Genomic DNA, 18,151 nt, shown 5'->3' with positions numbered 1-18,151 from the left:
GCCTGGTTCTGAGTGTTCCTCTCTCACCAGGATTTATCATAATCTCTAAAAGCAGCGTTGTGCTGGAGTGACTCGCCTCTCAAGTACAAGCACCACAGTTTAGGAACATCATGTCCCGAGACAACAGAGAACACTGACGTAACAATGGCCCTGACCTCATGGTTCTCTATTTCTCTTTCTGCTTCCATAATGTCTGCTGTTAAGCCTCTGAGCTAGCACAATTCTGTGAAAATAAAACAATATCATGTTTTATTATAAATATGTCAAACCCCTTTGCTGAGTCCTTTCTTGCTTTCTTTGTATGTTGGGGTCCTTATCCAATAAGCGCTCAAGGCGGATTTATTGAGGGTCAATTAAACACCAAATCAACAGTAGTCATATAAGGTGGTGATGTCCTGCCTTCCTGATATGTGCACTAGAGCCAGCAAGGATTTCTTGAACACTCGCTGTGACTAACAAGGATATTATGTCCAGGGGTGTCTGGATGGTTCAGTTGCTTAAGTGTCTGCCTTTGGCTCAGGTCATGATCCCGGGGTCCTGGGATTAAGCCCTGTGTCAGGTTCCCTGTTCAGCAGGGAGTCTGCATTTCCCTCTGCCCCTTCCCCACTCATGCTTGCTTTCTCTTTCTCTCAAATAAATAAAAATCTTTTAAAAAAAAATAAATAATAGTATGCCCATAATCGCATTTCAACCTCCCAACAACTGGTATCTCCCTGTGTTGAAGAAAGTGAAGTTTAGAGAAGTGAACTTATGTGCCCAAGTTAGCAGAAAGGCTGAGATGTGGATGCAGGCCTCTGACTTCTGAGACTGTAGCTTGAAGATAGTGTCTATCACCCACAAGAAACAACCAGAATCCTGAAGGGCCTAATGGCACCTGCCTATATTCCTCCCTTCCTTTGTTTTTGTTCTCTCAATGGATCTACTGAGTGTCTTTAGAGGGCCTGCCACATTCTAAGTACAGGGATCAGCATTCCTGCCCTTCAGTTACTCAGTCCAGTCAATCTATGTGGGCTTAATACCCTGGGCCAGTCCACGGAAGGGCAAGCTGTAGAATCAAACTTGGAAAAATACGTGCAGCATAAGGGACTCATCACAGTGGAAGAAAGAGTGGGAGCCAAGTCCTAGAGCCTGGAATTTTGAGTTAAGGTGACAGGGAAACTGAGGCTCTCAGAATCAGAGGGGAGGAAGAGTCAGGAATCAGGCAGCCCTTTCTGGAAGAATCCTGAGCAGTGACTCCTGGGAGAGGAGATGATTTACAGTTAGCCCCCAAGCCCAACTCTTTATCACAGGAGGAAGATGACTCAGTCAATGAAGATGCAGACTAAGAAGACACATCAATTTGCATCTCTGCCTCTGGCTGGGACCCAAGAAAACCCTCTGAAAAGGTCACCATGCTATTCCCATGGATCATTTGTTATGCTCTATCCCAGAGCAGTAGCTATCTGTCACAGATGTGAATGTATGGAGGGTGACAGTATTTCTCAAAGGCCTCCCAGGCCTCCTCACCAGGCAGTTGGCTTAGCAGGAGCCAGGGCAGTGGGTGAGACCAGATAAGCAGACAGCCTCTGACTGTCTTGGGAACCTACTCACCGATAGTCAAACCCCACCAACCCCCTGCCCTCCCAACCGTATACACACACTCCATGGCCCTGGGTCATCTACAAGGTAGAAAGGCAAGCCTGGACTCCCCACTTTTTCACCCAAAAAAATGCCCAAAGGGTCCAACTGAGGAATACATGGTAGAAAAGTGGGAGGCAGGTGGGGAAGACAGGAGGAACCAACTTTCTTGGTGTCCAATCTAGATGGATCTCTCCATTTACCCCGAAATACCTTCCCTTGATACTTTGCCAATTTTCAGCATTCTAGAATGCAAGAGATGAGACATGGTAGTTTAGACAGAGGCAGAATGGACCAACTCGGTTCATGCCTAGCTACAGAGTCTTGGTCTAAATGCATCTTGCCAGATCTTCACTTTCCTAATCTATAAAATGCCAACGAAACAGTACCTACTTCACAGGCCTACACAGAAAGGCAAATGAAATAATCCAAGCGAAGCACTCAGAACAATGTCTGGCAGATAATACACATCCATCTCGCACGCCTCCAAGTCGACTCTTCTCTAGACTATGTATCTTCACTTGACATGATTTTCAACTCCTCTTAGAACCGTGTTCACTCTGTTAGCAGGAACAACAAGAATAAATCCAAGAATTGCTGAGTACCAAGTGTGAACAAAAGCTTTTCTAAGGGATGTTCACAAATTATATGATCTTCACAAAACTTAATAAGGTAATTATTGCTCCATTTGACTGACAAGGAAACTGAGGCTCAGAGAGGTTTAGCACTTACGTCGAGGTACACACAGCCTGTCACTGGCAGATTTGGAGGTTGCCATGCTTTTTCCACCTCCCACTCTCTTCTCACTTTTGTTATGTCCCCCTGGAAGTGCTGTGACTGGAACAAGTCACATCATTCCAGGTGTGGCAGCACCAGTGTCGAGGGAGAAGGACTTTGTCCAGCCTCACCATGGGCTCTGAACTTCCACTCGTGTAAGCTCACACGTACCGAACTTGACACTTCATACCTTCTGAAATATGAGTCTGCCAAGCCTCTCCATCCTGCACTTGAGAAGTTGTTTTACTTCTTTAATGCAAGGATAAAACCTAACATATGACCCTATTAACCATCATTTTGATAAATTAAGTTCATGTTTTCAAGCCTGAACTAATAATTTTGGATCTGAATCTTTTCATCCAACATATCCATTATCTCTCCCATCTTCATGTCACCTACATATTTCTTTCTCTGTCATTGACTAAAGGGAATGTTAACAATGCAAGATCAAGAATAGAACCTTGTAGCTCTAGAAACCTGTCTCTGGCTTAAGAATGCTTTGTTAAAAAGTACACTGAGTATGTTCCATGAATAACTGATCCAGCCCAAAGCCTTCTGCCTTGAGCCCAAGGTTATTTGAGAAGTCTTTCCAATACCTTGCTAAAATTAGGATACAATACCTTGCCTACTGCAAGGAAGGGAATGAGCTTAGCTGAACAAGACTTGTTCCTTGCTTAGCACATGATGACTCCTAGAGATTACTATTTACTTTTGCAAGGTTATACAAACCATCTTTTGAATACTGTATTTTAGAATCTTGCCCAGGATTTTAAACCAGCTCATGAATCTATAAACTAGCTCATACAGACCACTTTAAAAACAGGAATAACTGCCTGTCTCCAACCTGCTAGAACATTCCCACTCTGCAACATTTTCCTCAAATATCACCAGCAACATTATATTACACCAAAGCTTGACATCTAACCCGGGATATAATTGTTGAGCTCAAGAGGCCTGAGCCCATTTAAGGCAGACGGAGTTCTCCAATAATTGGATCACCAGAGCTGGTCATCCACACTTATTAGTGCTGATCTACCCCAGGCTTGTGACCTGCAGGACTAGCCTCCTAGTGAGCCTGCACTTCCACCATCCCTTGCGAAGCTCGGACAAGCTGGGGGTAGGAAAGATCAGCCAGATAGTATTTTCCAGGGCTTGTACTGAGATACTACTTGAGCCTGCAAGCCCCGGGAGAGCCCCATCACACAAATTAGTCCTTGATTTCCAGTAGGACAGGTGTAAAAGGCTTCCTGCCTGAGGCAGGACTTACTGCAGTCAAGATCCTCTGGTTTAGAGGATCCCCAACCTCAAGGTCTCTGATTTGACCTAACCTGACCTGTGCACTGTCCTAACCTAATTCCCAAGCCCTTTCCCAGTTTCCACCATTCTCCTATGACTACCTCAGGCACACCCGGACTCCCAGAATCCAGACCCACCACACGCACAGTTCATTCTCAGCCTTGCCTGGGATCTCTCAGCCCTGCAACACAACTCACTCTCCTCAAATTTCCACTGCTCAGGTCTTTGAACAGCACAGAAGGGCAAGGGCTCAACCAAAGTTGAGATCCAAGCAAGGTTTAACCTCTAGAGCTCATTTCCTCTAGCAGGGGTAACCTGCAAACTACAGCTGCACCCTGACTAAATTTTTAAAATCACTCGGAAGGATCTGACCTAGAAATTTTACCTCTAAGAATTTTCCCTTATGGAAACAATCAAGAATGATTTAAAAAAAAAAAAAAAAAGAAAGGAGCCACAAGAGCAAAATTTCGCAAACAATTCTAAACGTCCAAGAATGGGGGGTTGGTTTAAAAAGAAAAAACTGATGCCTCAGCCACAAATGGAATGATAGATAGGTAGACTGATAGATAGCTCAAATAAATAGATGACATACATATTGATAAATATATGATATACATGACATATGAAGATATATATCCTTTAAGAATTATAACAGGATATTTAATTGCATGAGGAAAATGTTCATGATATATTGTTAAAGGAAATAACAGGTTATAAAACAATATGTACCATAAGATCCAAGTATTTTTAAAAAGATACATAAACAGGTGACGATTCGATAAACAGATGAAAAGGAGGGAGGAGAGATATTAGAGAGATAGACAAAAAGATATTAATAGTAGCTATTTCTGGATACTGCGTTTTCAAGCAATATATGTGTGCTTTTCTATTTTTTCCACATTTTCTGTAAAAATACAATGAATATTATTTGGTAATTGATAAAACTAAAAATCAATGTAGTTACAATACAGCCTTTCACTTCAAAGATAGACTCCATTCTCCATTCATTCATGCATTAAATAAGGTCTAAACACCTACCATGTGAAAGGCCCTGTGCCAAGTGCTCCAAACGGTCAAAAGCATGAGACATGGTATTGCCCTCAAATTACGTACACTTAGAAGGGGAGACAATAAGGGAGCACAAACACCTATGACAAAGGACAACAGGAACAGGCTGTGCCATATGAATGTGCAATCAGTGCACAAGCTCAGAGGCCCAACAAAAAATAAATCACCACCCTGGAAGTGGGTGTAATTTCAATAGGTGGAGATGGCGTGGGAAGGGGGTGACCCACTTATCCTGGTTTACCCAGGACTTTACCAGCTTGAGCCCTGAAAGTCCTGTATTCCAGGAATCCCCTGTCCTGGGTAAACTGAAAATATCGGCCACTCTCTTTGGGAGGTGCACTCTGGCTGAGAAAAGGTGAAAGAATTAAGACAGATCAGGCAAGGCTTGTTCCCTGGAAGGAAAGCAGTCTACCTTGAGAAAACATTGCTATAAACCAAATTACAAATGGCTCTGAAGTGTAGCCACAGGGAATGGATTTAACCCTGTGGCAACAGAGAGCTATTGACGATTTTAGAGAGGAGCAACTTTGTAACAATAACCTGGCACCAGTCTACCTGGCAAACTAGGAGGAGACAAGGACTGAAGGTGAGATCCCAGACCCAAGAGACTCTCTCTGGGGAAGCAGTGTGGCAGGATGACACTAATGACATTTACCTGCAAACGTGAAAAACAGATGAGTGGGGAGAGGCTCTTCAGGTTTATATCCTGGCTCTGGGTTCCACCCATCACCTCAGCTGTCATTTTGTTTGACTAAAGGAAGAGCCCAAACGAATAAGCACAGGGTTCGCTCCAAGCAAAAGCACACTGTTTAGCAAACTAAAACACCTGTTGCAAGCAAGTGCCTTGACAGTGATGAAGAAACACTGGGCTTCAGCGCTTCTGAGAGGACACAACCAGATGTGTGCCGTGTCTCCTACAGGGGAGGTGTTCTCTTAAGTACAGGATGGTAACCCAATGAAGGGGGTCCTTGAAATTTAGAGCCACTGAATATTAAGGTAAATCTGCCTCTGGTGCCTTCAATTGCCCAACTTGTTTACTTAAGAGACCTCCCTGAGCAGAAAGCTCAGCCAGCTGACATGGTCTTACATACAAGCAGAAGAAGAGAGAGCAAGTTTTTTTTCAGATGTGGGTTCCTCAATCCTAAAACCCAGTTCCATTTATTTCCTTCACCCCAACACATTCACAAGGAAACTGCTCCACTATCAACATGAGTATAATTCCCATAGTTTCTTACCGCCAACAAGGTTACCTTCTTGCAAAGACAGACCCACCACAAGAGGACCCAGCTCATTTCAATCATCTTAAAATAATTTTTTTAAAAAGCCCTGTCTTGTGGGCATGTGATATTTGTACCTTTTCCAGTGCCCTCTAGTCCAGTGTTCCTTTATCCTCATCACAATTTCAGAGGCAGGTATAAATGACCCCACAGTCCTCATCTAATGGGGAAGGAAACAGAGAAATGGAGAGGTGACATGATTTCGCCTAAGATTAGACAGTGACACACAATCATGTCTCTCTCTGTACTGCATCCACCATCCATTCTCCACAAACTCTTCGTTTCCTTAGGGCCTGAGTCAAAAAACACAGAAGTGAAGGGAGATATTCCATCCTCCTTAAATTCCAGCCTTACATTCAATTACACTAAAGACCTAAAGACCTGAATTAACCCAACCCACCATGAACACATATGTACTAGAGACAGTCTTGTACCTAAGGGCAAACAAAACCAGGGAATGTCCATGATGATGAAAAAATTAAAAAAAAAAAACAAAAAAACACAGAGATTTTAGAAAAACAAAAAGGATTTTCTTTTTCTTTTTTTAATAATAAATTTATTTTTTATTGATGTTCAATTTTCTAGATTTACATGACCTAATACAGTAGCCACCAGCCACATGTAACAGCTGAGCACTAGAAATGTGGCTTATCTGAATGGGGATGAGCTGTAGATATATAATACATACCTGATTTCAAAGACTTCATATGAAAAAAATAAAACATTATTAATATTTTACATTGATCACCTGTTGAAATTATACTTTTTGGAGATATTGGGTAAAATAAAGCATATTACTAAAATCAACTTCACCTCTTTTTACCTATTTTTCCCTGGCGAATAGAAAAATTTTAATTATATGGGGCATCTGGCTGGCTCAGACAATAGAGCATGCAACTCTTGATCTCAGGGTCATGAGCTCAAGCCCCATGGTAGGTATGGAACCTACTTTAAAAAAAAAGAAAAAGAAAAAAGTCTTAAATTATATGTGTGGTTCACATTATATTTCTATGGGGCAGTACTGTTCTAGAAAGTTTTCTTTTTTATTTTTATGGAGTAGAACCAGAATGTCCTGTTTTTCAAACATTCTTAATAGCAAGTAAACAGATGTTTCCATAATGGCATATTCCTGATGTTTGCCCCACTTTCCTGGACCTCTCCCAGCCCCGCTGGCCTAGTTTGTCCATCATGTTGACTCACTTCTCAGAACAATCAGAGTTTTCTGTGTTATAGTCTTTGATGGAACTGCTACATTCAATACACCCAATTCCTCAGAGCAGGAGTCTGCTGCTGGAGTGCCCCTCCCTTGCTGGCCTCCATATTTCTTTCTCAGAGCAGAAGTCACCAGAAGAGAGTCAGGGCACAATCAGATTTGGGAAACTCTAAATGTACTTCAGAGTCACCTCCCAAACTTTTCTTCTCTGGTAACAAGGTTCACCATCCCGAGGCTCTGTATACCTTACATCTCATCACCCTGCCCAGCCCTGTCCTCCTGCTTTCCCACTCAAATTGCTTCCAGTTGATGATGTGACCATTTCACAAGCAAAATAGGCAGGCGATGCCCACAATGACCTCCTAACTGTCACTGTCCTTGGGTTTTATATGTGAGCATCAAAGAGAAGATGCTCATAAGCAAAGGCAGCAACCAAAAGGGAGGAAGAGAAAGAAAGACACCTGGTCCTTTTCACTCAGTGGAAAGGACCTATCATGGGCATCCCGGGGGGCTCAGAGCGCCGCCTTCGGCCTGCGGCGTGATCCTGGAATCCTGGGATCGAGTCTCACATCGGGCTCCCTGCATGGAGCCTGCTTCTCCCTCTGCCTGTGTCTCTGCCCCTCTCTGTGTGTTTCTCATGAATAAATAAATAAAATATTTAAAAAAAAAGAAAGAAAGAAAGGACCTGATCACAGACAGCAGGCAACAAAGCAGTGTCAGAGATGGGCTGGAAGGGAAGAAATGATGCTCTGGGTAAGAGAAAGAACTGGAAAACACATGGAAACACAGGCCTTTATTTCCTTTCATTATACCGTGTGCAGCCAATTTTAAGGCCAGAACATACTTCTTCTTTGGTGGGGAAGGGGATCAGGATGATGGCTCCTCTTCCAATGGCAGAGAAGCACTATGAGTGCCTTCTCCTTTCCTTAGGCAGAACTGCAGTGTCAACTGGCATCTAACTCACTAAGGACAGCCCTCCCAATAAAGATGACAATGGTCGGCCCCTGGGGGTGGGGGGTGGGGTGTAGAGGACCCAGAGGAAATCTGGCTCCTCTGACCTGAGACACAACTTCAGAAGACTTGGGTAAGATAAAAGAACCACATTTCCAATCCAAAAATATTCCAGAGGTCAGATATCAAGGGCCTGGAGAATGAAGATGATTTCTTGTCCCAAAAAAACTATCTGGACATGGCTAATGTTTGCTCGCCTTGGTTCTGATCATTTCTCTTATTTATGTTCAATCTTCATTTTCTCTCCCTCTCTCCTTACCTCTTTCCCTTCCTCCATTCCTCTCTCTCTCTCTCTCTCTCTCTCTCTCTCTCTCTCCTCTCCACCCGTGCCCTTTCTTCCTGAAAAGCAACTCGGGGGAGTGTAGGCTTTGGCAGAGAAAGCTCTGATTTTGACACTCAGCTCTACTTCGTTCTGGTGGCCTGCCTCAGCATCCCTTCCCTGAGGATAAATATGTTTTCACTCTGTAGCTCAACAGTCAACAAAATTTAACATCCCCTGAAATAGTCATTCGTGCATGCATTCAACAGGTGTTTACTGAGAACCTTCCATGTAGGTGTTGAATATGGAAGATAGAGCATTACTCAAACTGACCAAAACCTTGACCTTGTGCATTTTAAATTCTAGCTGGAGGAAGTGGATCAGTAAACAAATGAACAAAGAAATTAAAAGTCTGACAGTTATAAATTTTGTAGAGGAAAAATGAAGCAGGGAGGAGGAATAGAAGATGCGGTGGGTGCAAATTTTAAGGACTTGAAACAGAGGAAGCAGGTCAAGCAGGCTCAGGGAAGAACACCCGGGCAGAGTGCACAGCGTGGCAAAAGATGTGAGGAGGGAGCAGCAAGGAGCCTTGTACTGGGGGGGCTGCAAGTGAGATAAGAGGCAGGAGACAAGGTAAGTGGTAAGGACTTGGGAGTTGCTTGAAATGAGACAGGAAGCCAGAGCTGGGGGTGCTGCGAGGTGGGGGGTTGCTGATCCATGTGTAACAGGATCACCTGGTCTGAACACATGGTGAGAAGGGCAGAAACAAGAAGATTGGATCTGAGATCTGAGGCTACTGCCATGATCCTAATGAGAGATCACGATGGCTCAGACCAGGGTTTTTAGCTGTGGTGGTAGTGAGAAGCAGACTTTATCAACTTTGTGGCTCTGCACTAATGTGTGACATACATTTAAAAATACACCTCAAAATAGAAATAGTAAAAGGAAAATGTTCAAAAATAAATATAGAAGATCTACTATTTTGCTCCAACCACTCAGTGAACTACCTTGTCCACTCCCTGGATATACCCCATTTTAGAGAGCACCGGTGTAGATGAAACAAAATAATGTGTGTCAAATACCAAGCACAGGTATAAGAACACAGGACAAATTTAACCATACTGGTTGATCCTGCCCTGACCCCTATATAACTTATCCCTATGACTCCTTTCCCTACTATCTTCTTGCCTCAGGCCCTCCTGATGCTGTCTATGACCTGGCTGCTTGCCTAGTGTAACTCTTGGCTAATGCAAAAGCTTCCCTCCTGGAAAGGCACCATCTTCTGGGCTGGGAGGAAAAGGTGGGGAATCCCGGAGTCTTAGCCTAAGTCTACAACTGACATCACACTCTATCTGACAGTAGAATGCCCATCCTTCCCAAGGTAGCATGAAAATTTCACCAAGAGGGACCACATTCTGAGCAAATGAGCGCACCTTATCAAGTTTGAAAGAACAGAAATCACACAATGTTCTTAGACCAAACTGGAATTAGGCTAGACATCAATAACAAAAATATAGTTGTGAAATACCCCAATATTTAGAAATTAAACAACACATTTCTCTTCCAAATAACAATGGATAAAAATGAAGTTTCAGGAGAAATTTTTAAATATTTTTAACTAAATGAAAATACAGCTTATCAAAACTCATCAGATGCAGCAAAAGCAGTGCTCAGAGGTAAGTTTATAAGATTTACAGCATATTAAATGCATGTGTTAAAAAACAAGAAAGATCTGAAATCAATGATCTAAGCTTCCACCTTAGGAAACTAGAGGGAAGAAGAGCAACTCCAGCCAGAAGCAAAGAAATATGAAAAATAAGAACAGTGCTCAAAGAACTTGAAGCCAGGAAAATAATAGGGAAAAATTAACTAAACCTAATGCTGGTTCTTTGAAAAGATCTATAAAATTGACAAACTTCTAGTGAGACTAGCCAAGAAAAAAAGAAGAGACACAAAATACCAATATCAGAAATAAAAGAGTAATCATCACTAGTGATCCCACTGATATTAAAAAGATAATAAACAATTGGGGTGCCTAGGGTGGCTCAGTTGGTTATGCATCTGACTCTTGATTTCGGCTCAGGTCATGATCTCAGGGTCGTAAGATCCAGCCCTGAGTGGGACTCCACACTCAGGGCAGAGTCTGCTTGTCCCTCTCCCTCTGCTCCTCCCCCTTCTTGCTCTTCTCTCTTTCTCTAAAATAAATAAATAAATACATAAAATCTTTTTAAAAAGATAATAAATACATGTCCATAAATGTGATACTTTAGGTTAAATGGACCCATTCCTTGAAAGGCACAAACTACCAAAACTCACCCAAGGATAGAGATAACCTGCAGAGCTCTATATCTGTTAGAGAAATAGAATCAATAACTAATAATCTTACAAAAAAAAAAAAAGAAATCACCAGGTTTATATGGCTTTACCTGTGAATCCCACCAATTACTTAAGATAGAAAGTATACAAATTCTTGTCAACCTCTTCCAGAAAACAGAAGCAGAGAGGCCAACTCATTCTATGAGGCGAAAATTACCCTCATGCCAAAACCAGAAGGAAAAAAAATATATAAGAAAACTATAAATACCCCTCATGAACATAGATATAAAAACCCTTAATCAATATTAGCAACTCAAGCCCAATAATGTATAAAAAGAATTCTACAACACAACTAAATGAGATTATCTCAGCTATGCAAGGCTGGTTCAACATTAGAAAATCAATCAACTTAAAGTCATCACATTAATAGACTTAAGAAGGACACCTGGGTGGCTCAATTGGTTAAGCACCCAACTCTTGAGCTCAGCTCAGGTCTTAATCTCAGGACACTGAGTTCAAGCCCCGCCAGCAAGGAACCTACTTAGAAGAGAAAAAAAAAATAATAGACTTAGGAAGACAACCCTCATGAGAATATTAATCAGAATTAATATTCTGGTGCAGAAAAACCAGCACCTATTCATGATTTAAAAAAAAAAACTTTCAGCAAACTAAAAAGAGAGGAGAATTTCCTCACTTTGAGGAAGCATATCTACTCAAAAACCAATTGCTAATATGATGTCATGAGCAAAGGAGAAAACAGGAAAGAATCCCACGAAAGGACAAACAGTGAAAGTGGATGCTTTTCCTGAGTTTTAGGGCAGGCTGAGGAGGGCTGGGGCTCCTTCCTTGTTCCTATCGCCCCATTTTCAATTGGGATGATGACCGCATTGTGTGGGGAAAAGGCTGAGATGAGACAAGGTGACAGAGCAATGCCTCTGATGCCCACCCACAGCGCACCCTACACTCTGTTGGCTCTCCATAGCACTTAGCACCTGCTACTGTGCTGTGTAATCTATTTTCTTAACTATCACCCACTAGAATGTAAACTCCAGGGGGCAGGAGTTTTGCTGTTTGAGTAACTGCCATATTACCACCAAACCATCGGTGTGTGCTTATTTTTGTTGAGTGAATGAACCAGTGCAGGCCTTTGTGATCTTTCAGGTGATTCAGGGGCCAAGGACACTGAAAAAGAGGGTCACAGGGTTGGGATGGAAAGGGCAACAGCCATCCTCCTCCTGTGGGCATCTTCTTAGAGAGGGGGCACCACACGGTGGAAGCATCTCCGCCTCCTCCTCCCCTGGACCCACCTACCCTGCAGGGAGACAGCTGCCAGGCTCTGCAGTAGCTAACTGGCTCACCTGGAACAAGGAGGCCAGACCATCCTTCCTCAGCCTCTGCAGCCCTCCCCAAACCTGGCATGGCTCCCTGAGCCAAGAGAACCATATGTGAGGATGGCCTAGAAAACAGCATCGTGCAAACGTTTTCATTCAACGGCAAAATCGTTTGATTTCATTCAAGCTTGTCTTTGCAAGGGCAACTGAAGCCAGCTTGACAGAGAACCATTAAATAGTCTAATCAGGAAATGATCTGGAGAGGCGGTGTGGCAGGGTGGGGAAGAGCCAAGCAATGAGGATCGGGTTCTGGCACAGGTACTCGCTGTGTGGCTTCTGGCAGAATGAGAACCTCTCTGAACGTCTGCCTCTTCTCTCTGTTAAGTGGGGAAGAACCACTGAAATCTATGTTGCTCTCATTCTATTATTGTGACTATTGGAAGAATTGCAAAAGGAGGAAAGCAGGGGATCTTCCAGGTGCTGGAGATGTGTTTCGGAGAGAATGAAAATCTAACAGTGGATGGGAACTTGGCTGTCTTAACCACACCACAGGCTCCTCACAAGAAGCATGGGCAAGCAGGAAAGCTGGTGGCAGATAGCAACCTCCTGCCTCCCTTCCCATCTCCACTTGTCACGGAACGCACAGGGTACCACTTTAGCTCAAGCACCCCATCTCTCAACTTTCCTCAAGGAATCCCAGAGCCAAACCTAGAGGCCCAGCCTGAAAAGAGATTTCCTGAACTCAGTAGCCCGTGATGCTTCCAAAAATCCTTCCTGTGCAACTCCACCATCATACCCAGAGGCTGGCCTGCAACTGGATCCTAATTCCTGCAGAGATGCTCGGCTTGGTTCAGCTTGGTTCTGGCAAAGTGTCCCAGCCTGGGGCCAGTTCTGGTCCTCCCTAAAGCACAGAAAGTGAGTGTGGCCTGAGCTGAGTTGCCATGAGAGGCGCAGTTTGGGGTCATGGGGTCAGAAAGACCCACATTAGACTCTGGCCTTTGCACAACTACCCAACTATGTAACCTTGAATAGGATGCTTGACCTCTCAGAGCCTTGGTTTCCTTATATAAGGAGGAGCAGCACTTGGCTTACAACTCTGACCATAGTGTCTGGCCCACAGTTACCTAGAGATGTCCACTCGGACCACCCAGGTTCCTAGGTTTGAAACCTGGATAAGATACTCAATGTGCGACCCTGGATGAATTGCCAACTTCTCTGTGCTCCTGTTTTCTCAATCATAAAATGTGGCCAATAAAAGAACTTATTTCTTAGGCTTATTGTGGGTATTAAATCAACTAATCCCTGGAAAGAGTTTAGAAAAGTGTCTACCAGATTGTAAGTGCCCAATAATGAGCTAATATTTGTTTAAAAGAAAAACATCATCATCATCATCATCATCATCATCATCATCATCATAATAGGAGATTATTGCAGAAGGAGCTCAAAAACCAAAGCATCCCACCCCATCCTACAGCCTCTTGCCCATAATAGAAAATAGACAAACATGTTCAGGGAAGGACCCTGGTGACTTCCACCTAATCTCTCATCACTGCTATATTCTATCTACACATAAATTGTGTTTCTTAGCCAAGAGAGGCAGAAAGTGTGAACTCATGTGTGTCACCTCGGCCAGATGCTTCATCTACTGCCTGGAGGAAGCCACAAGGAGCCAGAAGAAAGGGCTACCATAGAAGATCCAGTTCAGATCAACTCATTGCTCTGAATAGAGTGGTGGTGGGGTAACTTGGCCTAACAATGAGCATACACCTCATGGATTTGCTGTGTCCCTCTGGCTGCAATGCTCTTCCTCCCTTCATTCCAGCTTTTCTCAATTATCACCTCCTGGGAGGTGTCCTCCCTCAACATTATGTGTCTGTTATCCTGCTTTGTTTTTTCTTCATAGGATTTTATGTAATGCTTATTCATTAGTTTATCATTTGCTTCCAAAAACCAGCAATACTTGCCTGTTCCGTTCACTACTGAACCTAGAACAGTGCCTCTTACATATATTAGTAGACACTCAAGATATGGTTGATAAATGAATGAACAAAGTAAAGGTTTTCCCCTGCAGCCAGCTGGCTAGATTACAGAGTTGACACCCTTCTGCCAAATGACTTTTCTCAAGCCTGGGAGGATGGGCTGGGCTGGCCTGGGCTGTAGGGCAAAAGGAAACTGCAAATCCGAGTCCCAATCCTATTCTTTCTGGTGGATGGTAAGACTTTGACTGCCTTTTATCTTGGAAAACACACTCAGAGACATTCCATCATTCAATTAGAATGTTAAAGAGTTGCAACAAAATTAATTTGCTTATCACCAGGGAAATTAAAATGTCTGCAAATAAATTCTACCCCTCCAGCCCAGTTTCAGGTGGTTGATACATCTGATGTGTTGGCAGTAGTGAGAACCAAGAGCAGAGTACTGGGAAAACTAGTTTCTAGCTGGAAGGGAAAATTCAGCAAAGGTATGAAAACACACACACACACACACACACACACACACACACACACAGAGCCAAGCAAGGCTGCCTGAGTCTGTGTTTTAATGTCTTCTCCAAAATGGACAAATGATTTAAGGAACTAAAATGTAGGAAAATGTAGGTTATACAGTTAACATCACACTCTTAAGCAGAGGCGAATGCAGACATCAACTCTAGCCCTAAATTACTTGAGTCCTGACATCTAGCACAGTGCTTGAGAATATAGGCTTTGAAATTAGACAAGCCGAGGTTTGGACTCCATCCTTGACACTTACTAGCTGGGTGACCTTGAGATATTTACTAACCTCTCTGAACTTTGAGTTTCTCATCTGTAAAATAAGGATAACAAAATTCATCTCCTGGATTGTTGAAATAATGTATGATTATAAGGCAGAGTAGGTGCTCCGTATGGGAGAGTAGGTGCTCCGTATGGGAAATATACTTTAATCATTACATTAATGACATTAAATATTAGCAATGTTAAGAAAATAATAGCAATAATAAACATAAAAGATAATTTACTCCAAGTTTATAAAGGGGGATGGTACATATCAAAAGACAGAGTAGGTCTGGCAAGAAATCCCATCAAGACTGCGGCTTCTCCTGGAGCTTTCCTCACAGCCCTTCTGTCCCAGATCCACATGGCATTCCTGTTCTAAGCAAGGACAGAGTGAGATGGCCTGGAATGATCCCCAGGAGATGAATGAATTCCATGTGATTCATTTATAGATCCAAACACCCAGCTGGAATCTCCCCACTACCCTGCTACATCCAAAACCCACTGCAGCCACCTCCTTCCAAACACACAGAAGGTATATGCAATACAAAAGGAAAGCAGTGACTTGGGAAAGCATGGAGGTGGGGAGGGCTGCTAGCTGCAGGACCAGAACAAGAGAGACTGGAGGTCTATAGGGAAGTGCTCTCAAAACAAAAGCAAAAGTCTATAGGGAAGTGCTCTATAGGGTCTATAGGGAAGTGCTCTCAAACCAAAAGCAAAAGGGACAGGCAAGACAAGGGGGGACAGAGGATGAGGGGATGAGCTCCAACATGCCATAATGAGCCTCCATCATAGTGATATGATGGGATGGAGAAGCCCTCTTGCCATTCTCCCCTTTGTAATATGACTCTGTTTCCCTGGAGTCACTAGCAATTAAAAAAAAAAAAAGCAGCTTCAATATCTCAAAAGAGTTATGTGATTGCCTAAGGGACAGGAGTACAGAATGAGCTGGAAAAGCATCCTATTCAACCTGGGAGCAATAGAATCTCAAAGGAAGAAAGATGAAAATATGACAGTGGAAAGGGAACTCAAATCAATGTCAGAGTCCAAACAATGACGGGGTTAAAAAAAAAAATGACCAGCCCAAGCCAGCTGGAGATTTCCAGAAAAACAACAGTTATAACCCAATCTCCTTTCTCCCCAACCCAGAATGCACGCATGAATTTTTGCTGTCTGTATGCACCAAACAAATTACCACAAACAACTTACCAGTCAAGCAAAGATAAATGGATCTACTCTCCTTTTTTTTAAGATTTTATTTATTTATTCATGAGAGACACAGAGGGAGAGAGAGAGAGGCAGAGACATAGGCAGAGGGAGAAGCAGGGAGCCTGACGTGGGACTCGATCCCAGGACTTCAGGATCATGCCCTGGGCCGAAGGCAGGTGCTAAACCGCTGGGCCACCCACGGATCCCCATCTCCTTTTTTTTTTTTTAACTAAAGTTTCTAGCATCTACTCTTTCTTTGTACAATGATTCTCATGGACAATAAGGAACTTTCCTTACTTTGCTACCTTGGGCCTCTTAGGAGGAAGGATGGCCCAGGACATGGGCTGGTAAACTTCTATACTTAATTGCAAGCCTGTGGTGGCATACAGTGCCATCAGGAAGCTGCACCAGGTGACACTGGTGCAGTCCATATTCATTCACAGCTGCGGGTGGGTTTATCCAGGGCACCAATTATCTAATTGCTGCTAATGTTCCGTATATTTACTCAGCTGCAAATTTGCAAGATGGGGCCTGACTCACAAGAAGGGGATAATAATGGGAGATATATTTCCATTTGAAAATTCATGAATAAGCAGCAAGAGCCCTGTTTATTAAAATTCAGATGCAGATAAACAATGAGTATAGTTCCAGGAATAATTGCAGGTTTTCCACAGTTACAGAAAACCAGCTCCTTTGTCAACACTCCATTGTTCTATTTATACCTTGGGAGATATTGCACTGAGTTTCTATAAATACAGTGGAAACTCATTCATCTCAACCTCTCTCACGTGTAAAGTCCCAACCTTCTCAGTAATAAAAGAACTGCATCCCGAGTGTATCTGACATTAGGTCTCAAGACTGTCATAGGCGAATCTTTCCCAATATAAGAGATAAAGAACCGGCTTGGATTGGACTGGGAAGAGGGAGGAGAAGCAACAGGCATTCTATTCTGGTTTCTGAAATAGACATGAAGCAGATACAACCTTGCCAGCTCTCAGTCCCTGAAATGTTAAGAATATCCGAGATTAAAAGCAGAGGAAACAAAATGCCCAAGGTATCTTGACCCCTGCATGAGATGGAAGCTCATCGGTGATACTCATTTATACATTTTCTTTGAATGCAATTCTGTCCTCTATGGATATTAGACCCCTCTCCTATTATACTGCAAATCTATATCGTGCAATCTTGAAATCTACTTCTTTGATTCCCCCACCTCCACAATACCTAGCACTACACTTTGTACCACCTGGAGTTAATCAGAGTCTGGTTCACTGAAGGCCTCCTGATCCCAAGCAGCCCAAAAGATGCCCTGATAGCGGGCCATAATTGTGCTGTCTCCAGATATACTAATATTTATAAGAGTATCACATTTTTAAGTGTTTTATGTGGAGCAGACATTGTGTGAATTACTTTCCATATAAAAATCTCATCATCCCACCAGCTCTGTGAAGATGGTCCAATGAATTTTTTTTTTATTGACTAAAACACAAAGCAATAAGTGACCCAGCCACAAAGCTAGCAGGCAGCAGACCTAGAACTTGAACCCAGAACTATCTGAAACAAGCAGATACGCTCTTGGCTACCACCTCACCACATTATTCTGCTTCTTGGATTTAACTTTGAACCACTCCATTTTGTGAATAAGCCCTGGAGTGTCCTATCTCTATGCCATGGCTCAAGCAGATGTTGCTTCTTTCTACTAATTTAACCACTACACACACACACACACACACACTCTAAAAGCTTCAGTCTATGTCTTTCCATGATCCCTGGTTTGCAAGAGGTGACCCCTATCTCCAAAGTAATCTTCCATGTACTCATACTTACCTGTTTCATGTTTAAGGGAAAAATAATTTTATATAGATACATGTGTATATGTGTATGTATATAATGTATATATACATGGGGGAGCTGCATATGTGTCATGTGTGTATATGTGTGTGTGTGTATATATATATGGGGGGAGCTGCATATGTGTCACACACATACATTAGCTTCTCGTCAGTGTCTTCTCACAGGTAAAG

General features: G+C 42.9%; 1 protein-coding gene and 1 long non-coding RNA gene across 2 annotated transcripts in view; both read right to left on the bottom strand.

The window, feature by feature from the left end:
• Positions 1 to 18,151, bottom strand: part of SORCS3 (sortilin related VPS10 domain containing receptor 3) — a 581,582-nt gene that overhangs the window by 507,479 nt on the left and 55,952 nt on the right. The gene's annotated exons all lie outside the window — the stretch shown is intronic.
• The window catches only part of LOC112672301 (uncharacterized), a 79,102-nt gene that overhangs the window by 25,997 nt on the left and 34,954 nt on the right, over positions 1 to 18,151 (bottom strand). The gene's annotated exons all lie outside the window — the stretch shown is intronic.

Source organism: Canis lupus, chromosome 28 (genome assembly GCF_003254725.2).
Source record: "Canis lupus dingo isolate Sandy chromosome 28, ASM325472v2, whole genome shotgun sequence".
Lineage (NCBI taxonomy): Eukaryota > Metazoa > Chordata > Mammalia > Carnivora > Canidae > Canis > Canis lupus.
The sequence above is the reverse complement of the archived record's forward strand: the minus strand, read 5'-3'. Positions and strand labels throughout refer to the sequence as shown.